Below are 8,406 nucleotides of genomic sequence, written 5' to 3'. Positions count from 1 at the left end.
ATTTCAAATATCTGTCGAAACACTAGAGTAAATACGCCTGATGGCTCCTAGGAGACATACCCTGTTCAAAGATAAGTCGTTGTTTAAAGTTGTTACCAAACACCTCTCTAGCTTCGTTTATGCTGTTGACGCAATAAATCTTCAGCACCAGCCATGTCGTTTTAATTCAGTACTTCTTTGTCGCTGACTCTATTCGCACCACTGCTCACAAAGTGTGCCCACGAACAGCACTAAATGTAGCTGCAAAATTATATCATCGTACTACACACAGTTCAGGAGGTACGATATCATGAACATTGATAAGCTGAAAAACTAGCTTTTCTGTTTTATAAAGGGGAATTCGCAGTTTGCAGTTTACGGAGTGCGGTAATAAATATAGGGTGTCTCTAAATTTGTAACGTTCACTTTGTTTTATACTCTCAAAACTAAATAACATACACAAACAGTTTTATTACGCATTTTTCAGTGAGGTAATTTTCACACAACAGCTTGGTACGAGTATATTGTAAATGTCGTGTGACTAGGTTCTCCCGTTTCCCGGGTGCAAGTCTTTCGATTTGACGCCACTTCGGCGACATATGTGTCAAATGGTTCAAATGGCTCTGAGCACTATGGGACTTAACTTCTGAGGTCATCAGTCCCCTATAACTTAGAACTACTTACATCTATACATCTACATTTACATCCATACTCCGCAAGCCACCTGACGGTGTGTGGCGGAGGGTACCCTGAGTGCCTCTATCGGTTCCCCCTTCTATTCCAGTCTCGTATTGTTCGTGGAAAGAAAGATCGTCGGTATGCTTCTGTGTGGGCTCTAATCTCTCTGATTTTATCCTCATGATCTCTTCGCGAGATATGCGTAGGAGGGAGCAATATACTGCTTGACTCTTCGGTGAAGGTATGTTCTCGAAACTTTAACAAAAGCCTGTACCGAGCTACTGAGCGTCTCTCCTGCTCAGTCTTCCACTGGAGTTTATCTATCATCTCCGTAACGCTTTCGCGATTACTAAATGATCCTGTAACGAAGCGCGCTGCTCTCCGTTGGATCTTCTCTATCTCTTCTATCAACCTTATCTGGTACGGATCTCACACTGCTGAGCAGTATTCAAGCAGTGGGCGAACAAGCGTACTGTAACCTACTTCCTTTGTTTTCGGTTTGCATTTCCTTAGGATTCTGCCAATGAGTCTCAGTCTGGCACCTGCCTTACCGCCGATCAACTTGATATGATCATTCCATTTTCAATCACTCCTAATGCCTACTCCCAGATAATTTATGGAATTAACTGCTTCCAGTTGCTGACCAGCTATTTTGTAGCTAAATGATAAGGGATCTTTCTTTCTATGTATTCGCAGCACATTACACTTGTCTACATTGAGATTCAATTGCCATTCCCTGCACCACGCGTCAATTCGCTGCAGGTCCTCCTGTATTTTAGTACAATTTTCCATTGTTACAACCTCTCAATACACCACAGCATCATCCGCAAAAAGCCTCAGTAAACTTCCGATGTCATCCACCAGGTCATTTATGTATATTGTGAATAGCAACGGTCCTATGACACTCCCCTGCGGCACACCTGAAATCACTCTTACTGCGGAAGACTTCTCTCCGTTGAGAATGACATGCTGCGATCTGTTATCTAGGAACTCCTCAATCCAATCACGCAATTGGTCTAATAGTCCATATGCTCATACTTTGTTCATTAAACGACTGTGGGGAACTGTATCGAACGCCTTGCGGAAGTGTGACTAACTAACCTAAGGACGTCACACACATCCATCCCCGAAGCAGGATTCGAACCTGCGACCGTAGCGGTTGCGTGGTTCCAGACTGTAGCGCCTAGAAACGCTCGGCCACCCCAGCCGGCCTCTTGCGTGTCGATGGGGATGAAATGATGATATTTACGACAAAACAACACCCAGTCCCTGAGCGGAGAAAATCTCCGGGATTCAAACACGGGCCCTTAGGATTGAATTCTGTCGCGCTGATGACTTTTTTTTTTTTTTCATTTTGGTTCGGTACTGTTCGTTGCGTTTGGTCGGGGCAGACGACAGATTACATCCGTTCAAGTTCATCGTTGATCCGCTTACTCAGTTCTTTTTATTACCGAACACACTGAGCTTACCGTGCCGGCATCACTCAGCTACCCGGGGCGGACACGAGTATATTACTTCCTCACAACAGTAATGACCTCCAGTATCACTTTTCCATCATGCTCTCTCACCTGGCCGACAGCAAGTAAGTTAAATCAACTATCTTCTTCCCCTTGATCAACAGGGCAGCTGCTGGAGAACAGGGGCAACACTGATCAGAATAAATATTAAATTAATATTCGAGATGATTATTATTCAGTGGTTGTAGCACGGAACAATTACCGCCCAAGAAGGGGCGGAAGCCGGCCGCGGTGGCCGTGCGGTTCTGGCGCTGCAGTCCGGAACTGCGGAGCTGCTACGGTCGCAGGTTCGAATCCTGCCTCGGGCATGGGTGTGTGTGATGTCCTTAGGTTAGTTAGGTTTAAGTAGTTCTACGTTCTAGGGGACTTATGACCTAAGATGTTGAGTCCCATAGTGCTCTGAGCCATTTGAACCATTTGAAGGGGGCGGAGTACAGTACACACGTGCTGAATGTGGATGGTGATTCACAAGCAGTACTTTGGAGCGCGGAACGTTGTGGAGATGTTCAACATACTCCAGTGGCAGACGGTACAAGAGAGGCATTATGCCTCACTGACAAGCTTACTGTTAAATTTCCGAGAGCCTACGTTCCGAGAACAATCGTGTAACATATTAGATCCTGCCATATACGTCTCACGAAAAGACCACTCCGAAAAAGTCAGAGAAATTCGAGATCACACAGAGGGTTACCGGCAGTCATTTTTTCTCACACATCATTAGCGAATGGCACACGGAAGGGAAGAAAAGAGCCGGCCAGTGTGGCCGAGCGATTCTAGACGCTTCAGTCCGAAACCGAGCTGCTGCTACGATCGCAGGTTCGAATCCTCCCTCGGGCAAGGATGTGTGTGAAGTCCTTAGGTTAGTTAGGTTTAAGTAGTTCTAAGTCTAAGAGACTGATGACCTCAGGTGTTAAGTCCTATAGTGTTCAGAGTCATTTGAACCATTTTTGGAAGAAAAGATAGTGGTACCACAAGCAGCCTCAGCTGCACAACATAAAGCGTCTTGCGAAGTATAGAAATAAATGTTGAGCGGCTCACCAGCGGACCACATATTGAAATAGCCTTTATGAGTTTGTGAGTGGCATAAGACGGAACTTGTTCTTAGACGCAACTTTATTCTGATGCACGGATACATGCAAGTTGTAAAGTATGTTGTAAGATACCCTGCAGATCTCACAAGGAGACCGCACGAACTTCCCCCATCTATTTGACCCATATTGACAGGATCCCCCCATGAACCATGGACCTTGCCGTTGGTGGGGAGGCTTGCGTGCCTCAGCGATACAGATGGCCGTACCGTAGGTGCAACCACAACGGAGGGGTATCTGTTGAGAGGCCAGACAAACGTGTGGTTCCTGAAGAGGGGCAGCAGCCTTTTCAGTAGTTGCAGGGGCAACAGTCTGGATGATTGACTGATCTGGCCTTGCAACATTAACCAAAACGGCCTTGCTGTGCTGGTACTGCGAACGGCTGAAAGCAAGGGGAAACTACAGCCGTAATTTTTCCCGAGGACATGCAGCTTTACTGTATGATTAAATGATGATGGCATCCTCTTGGGTAAAATATTCCGGAGGTAAAATAGTCCCCCATTTGGATCTCCGGGCGGGGACTACTCAGGAGGATGTCGTTATCAGGAGAAAGAAAACTGGCGTTCTACGGATCGGAGCATGGAATGTCAGATCCCTTAATCGGGCAGGTAGGTTAGAAAATTTAAAAAGGGAAATGGATAGGTTAAAGTTAGATATAGTGGGAATTAGTGAAGTTCGGTGGCAGGAGGAACAAGACTTCTGGTCAGGTGACTACAGGGTTATAAACACAAAATCAAATAGGGGTAATGCAGGAGTAGGTTTAATAATGAATAGGAAAATAGGAATGCGGGTAAGCTACTACAAACAGTATAGTGAACGCATTATTGTGGCCAAGATAGATACGAAGCCCACACCTACTACAGTAGTACAAGTTTATATGCCAACTATCTCTGCAGATGATGAAGAAATTGAAGAAATGTACGATGAAATAAAAGAAATTATTCAGATAGTGAAGGGAGACGAAAATTTAATAGTAATGGGTGACTGGAATTCGAGTGTAGGAAAAGGGAGAGAAGGAAACATAGTAGGTGAATATGGATTGGGGCTAAGAAATGAAAGAGGAAGCCGCCTAGTAGAATTTTGCACAGAGCACAACTTAATCATAGCTAACACTTGGTTTAAGAATCATGAAAGAAGGTTGTGTACGTGGAAGAACCCTGGAGATACTAAAAGGTATCAGATAGATTATATAATGGTAAGACAGAGATTTAGGAACCAGGTTTTAAGTTGTAAGACATTTCCAGGGGCAGATGTGGACTCTGACCACAATCTATTGGTTATGACCTGTAGATTAAAACTGAAGAAACTGCAAAAATGTGAGAAATTAAGGAGATGGGACCTGAATAAACTGAAAGAACCAGAGGTTGTACAGAGTTTCAGATAGAGCATAAGGGAACAATTGACAGGAATAGAGGAAAGAAATACAGTAGAAGAAGAATGGGTAGCTCTGAGGGATGTAGTAGTGAAGGCAGCAGAGGATCAAGTAGGTACAAAGACGAGGGCTGCTAGAAATCCTTGGGTAACAGAAGAAATATTGAATTTAATTGATGAAAGGAGAAAATATAAAAATGCAGTAAATGAAGCAGGCAAAAAGGAATACAAACGTCTCAAAAATGAGATCGACAGGAAGTGCAAAATGGCTCAACAGGGATGGCTAGAGGACAAATGTAAGGATGTAGAAGCTTATCTCACTAGGGGTAAGATAGATACTGCCTACAGGAAAATTAAAGAGACCTTTGGAGAGAAGAGAACCACGTGTATGAATATCAAGAGCTCAGATGGCAGCCCAGTTCTAAGCAAAGAAGGGAAGGCAGAAAGGTGGAAGGAGTATATAGAAGGTTTATACAAGGGCGATGTACTTGAGGACAATATTATGGAAATAGAAGAGTATGTAGATGAAGACGAAATGGGAGATACGATACTGCGTGAAGAGTTTGACAGAGCACTGAAAGACCTGAGTCGAAACAAGGCCCCTGGAGTAGACAACATTCCATTAGAACTACTTACGGCCTTGGGAGAGCCAGTCATGACAAAACTCTACCAGCTGGTGAGCAAGATGTATGAGACAGGCGAAATACCCTCAGACTTCAAGAAGAATATAATAATTCCAATCCCAAAGAAAGCAGGTGCTGACAGATGTGAAAATTACCGAACTATCAGTTTAATAAGCCACGGCTGCAAAATACTAACGCGAATTCTTTACAGACGAATGGAAAAACTGGTAGATGCAGACCTCGGGGAGGATCAGTTTGGATTCCGTCGAAATGTTGGAACACGTGAGGCAATACTGACCTTACGACTTATCTTAGAAGAAAGATTAAGAAAAGGCAAACCTACGTTTCTAGCATTTGTGGACTTAGAGACAATGTTGACTGGAATACTCTTTTTCAAATTCTAAAGGTGGCAGGGGTAAAATACAGGGAGCGAAAGGCTATTTATAATTTGTACAGAAACCAGATGGCAGTAATAAGAGTCGAGGGGCATGAAAGGGAAGCAGTGGTTGGGAAAGGAGTGAGACAGGGTTGTAGCCTCTCCCCGATGTTATTCAATCTGTATATTGAGCAAGCAGTAAAGGAAACAAAAGAAAAATTTGGAGTAGGTATTAAAATTCATGGAGACGAAGTAAAAACTTTGAGGTTCGCCGATGACATTGTAATTCTGTCAGAGACGGCAAAGGACTTGGAAGAGCAGTTGAACGGAATGGACAGTGTCTTGAAAGGAGGATATAAGATGAACATTAACAAAAGCAAAACGAGGATAATGGAATGTAGTCAAATTAAATCGGGTGATGCTGAGGGAATTAGATTAGGAAATGAGACACTTAAAGTAGTAAAGGAGTTTTGCTATTTAGGAAGTAAAATAACTGATGGTGGTCGAAGTAGAGAGGATATAAAATGTAGACTGGCAATGGCAAGGAAAGCGTTTCTGAAGAAGAGAAATTTGTTAACATCGAATATAGATTTATGTATCAGGAAGTCGTTTCTGAAAGTATTTGTTTGGAGTGTAGCCATGTATGGAAGTGAAACATGGACGATTACTAGTTTGGACAAGAAGAGAATAGAAGCTTTCGAAATGTGGTGCTACAGAAGAATACTGAAGATAAGGTGGATAGATCACGTAACTAATGAGGAGGTATTGAATAGGATTGGGGAGAAGAGAAGTTTGTGGCACAACTTGACTAGAAGAAGGGATCGGTTGGTAGGACATGTTTTGAGGCATCAAGGGATCACAAATTTAGCATTGGAGGGCAGCGTGGAGGGTAAAAATCGTAGAGGGAGACCGAGAGATGAGTACACTAAGCAGATTCAGAAGGATGTAGGTTGCAGTAGGTACTGGGAGATGAAGCAGCTTGCACAGGATAGAGTAGCATGGAGAGCTGCATCAAACCAGTCTCAGGACTGAAGACAACAACAACAACATTGACAGGATGTGTGAGCACGACCAGTACTTCAAATATGTATCGAGAAATTAGTGTTTGAAAATTGTAGGCATGCTTATTAACACTATGATGATTACCTGAAACCCTCAGCTGCCGACAGGTGTTGTTGATATACCTCGATGTGGACAGCTGATAATGCGTGCCCCGACCGGGACTCGAACCCGGGATCTCCTGCTTACATGGCAGACACTCTGTCCATCTGAGCCACCGAGGACACAGATGAATAGCGCGACTGCAGGGACTTATCCCTCGCACGCTTCCCGTGAGGCTAACATTCCCAACTGTCCACAATTCTACATATGTAATGTACCTTATAGACATTTGCCCATCCACTCATTACTCGCGCACACTTTGGCGATTCCCGAAGAGTTTGGGCAACCTGTGCGCATTCGCACAGACGAAGGTCAATGGCTGGTTATCCTTTAACTATATATATGAAGACAATAACTGTTCTGGAAAGTCGGCCGGTATAGCCGAGCGGTTCTAGGCGCTTCAGTCTGGAACCTCGCGACCGCTACAGTCGCAGGTTCGAATCCTGCCTTCGGCATGGATGTGTGTGATGTCCTTAGGTTAATTAGGTTTAAGTAGTTCTAAGTTCTAGGGGACTGATGACCTCAGATGTTAAGTCCCATAGTGCTCAAAGCCATTTGAACCATTTGTTCTCGAAAGAAGAGATACTGTTGATGACCGTGCAGCTTTTCCCTGGAATAAATGATGCTTAACTGAAACCCTCAGCTGCCGACAGGTGTTGTTGATATACCTCGATGTGGACAGCTGAAAATTTATTCCAGGGAAAAGCTGCACGGTCATCAACAGTATCTCTTCTCTCGAGAACAGTTGCTGTCTTCATATACAGGGTGAGTCACCTAACGTTACCACTGGATATATTTCGTAAACCACATCAAATACTGACGAACCGATTCCACAGACCGAACGTGAGGAGAGGGGCTAGTGTAATTGTTTAATACAAACCATACAAAAATGCACGGAAGTGTGTTTTTAACACAAACCTACGTTTTTTTAATGGAACCACTTTAGTTTTGTTAGCACATCTGAACATATAAACGAATATGTAATCAGTGCCGTTTGTTGCATTGTAAAATGTTAATTACATCCGGAGATATTGTAACCTAAAGTTGACGCTTGAAACCTCCGACGTTCAGTTGCGTGTTGTAACAAACACGGGCCACGGTCAGCGAGCAGCATCTGCAGGGACATGTTTACGATGACGACCGTGTTTACGAGTATGGCTGTAGTGTACTGTTGTGGTTTGATCTAGCTGTCGCAGTGTCCGCATGTAGCGCTTGCTGCTATTGTTATTCTGCCTTCGTCTTCGCACGCAGACCAACTGTAGTACGCCGTGTTACCAGATGTCTGTGATAGAGTAGTGTTGTAGGAACTGTGATCATGGTGTATTCGAACTCTGAAAAGACGGAGATGAAACTCATCTATGGCGAGTGTCGACGAAATGCAGCTGAAGCCTGCAAGGTGTATGCAGAACGGTACCCGGACAGAGAGCATCCAACGTGTCGCACATTGCAAAACATCTACCGCTAACTGTATGCAACAGGTATGGTCGTAGCACGCAACGGGTCCGCAACAGGCCCGTCACAGGAGAAGCGGGTGCAGTTAGTGTGTCAGCTGCTGTTGCCATGAACCCACACATGAGTACACGGGACACTGCGAGAGCCGGTGGACTGAGTCA

The 8,406-nt window shown here is 44.2% G+C and overlaps 1 non-coding gene across 1 annotated transcript; it reads right to left on the bottom strand.

Annotated features, from left to right (window-relative positions):
- Nucleotides 1–6,841: 6,841 nt before the first annotated feature.
- Nucleotides 6,842–6,915, bottom strand: Trnat-ugu (transfer RNA threonine (anticodon UGU)). Its single transcript has one exon. It is a non-coding gene; the product is annotated as a tRNA-Thr (tRNA).
- Between the last annotated feature and the right edge of the window lie 1,491 nt (nucleotides 6,916–8,406).

The sequence above is a fragment of the Schistocerca gregaria genome, chromosome 1, assembly GCF_023897955.1.
Source record: "Schistocerca gregaria isolate iqSchGreg1 chromosome 1, iqSchGreg1.2, whole genome shotgun sequence".
NCBI classification, from domain to species: Eukaryota; Metazoa; Arthropoda; class Insecta; order Orthoptera; family Acrididae; genus Schistocerca; species Schistocerca gregaria.
Note: the sequence above shows the minus strand (reverse complement) of the source record. Positions and strands in the feature narration are given on the sequence as shown.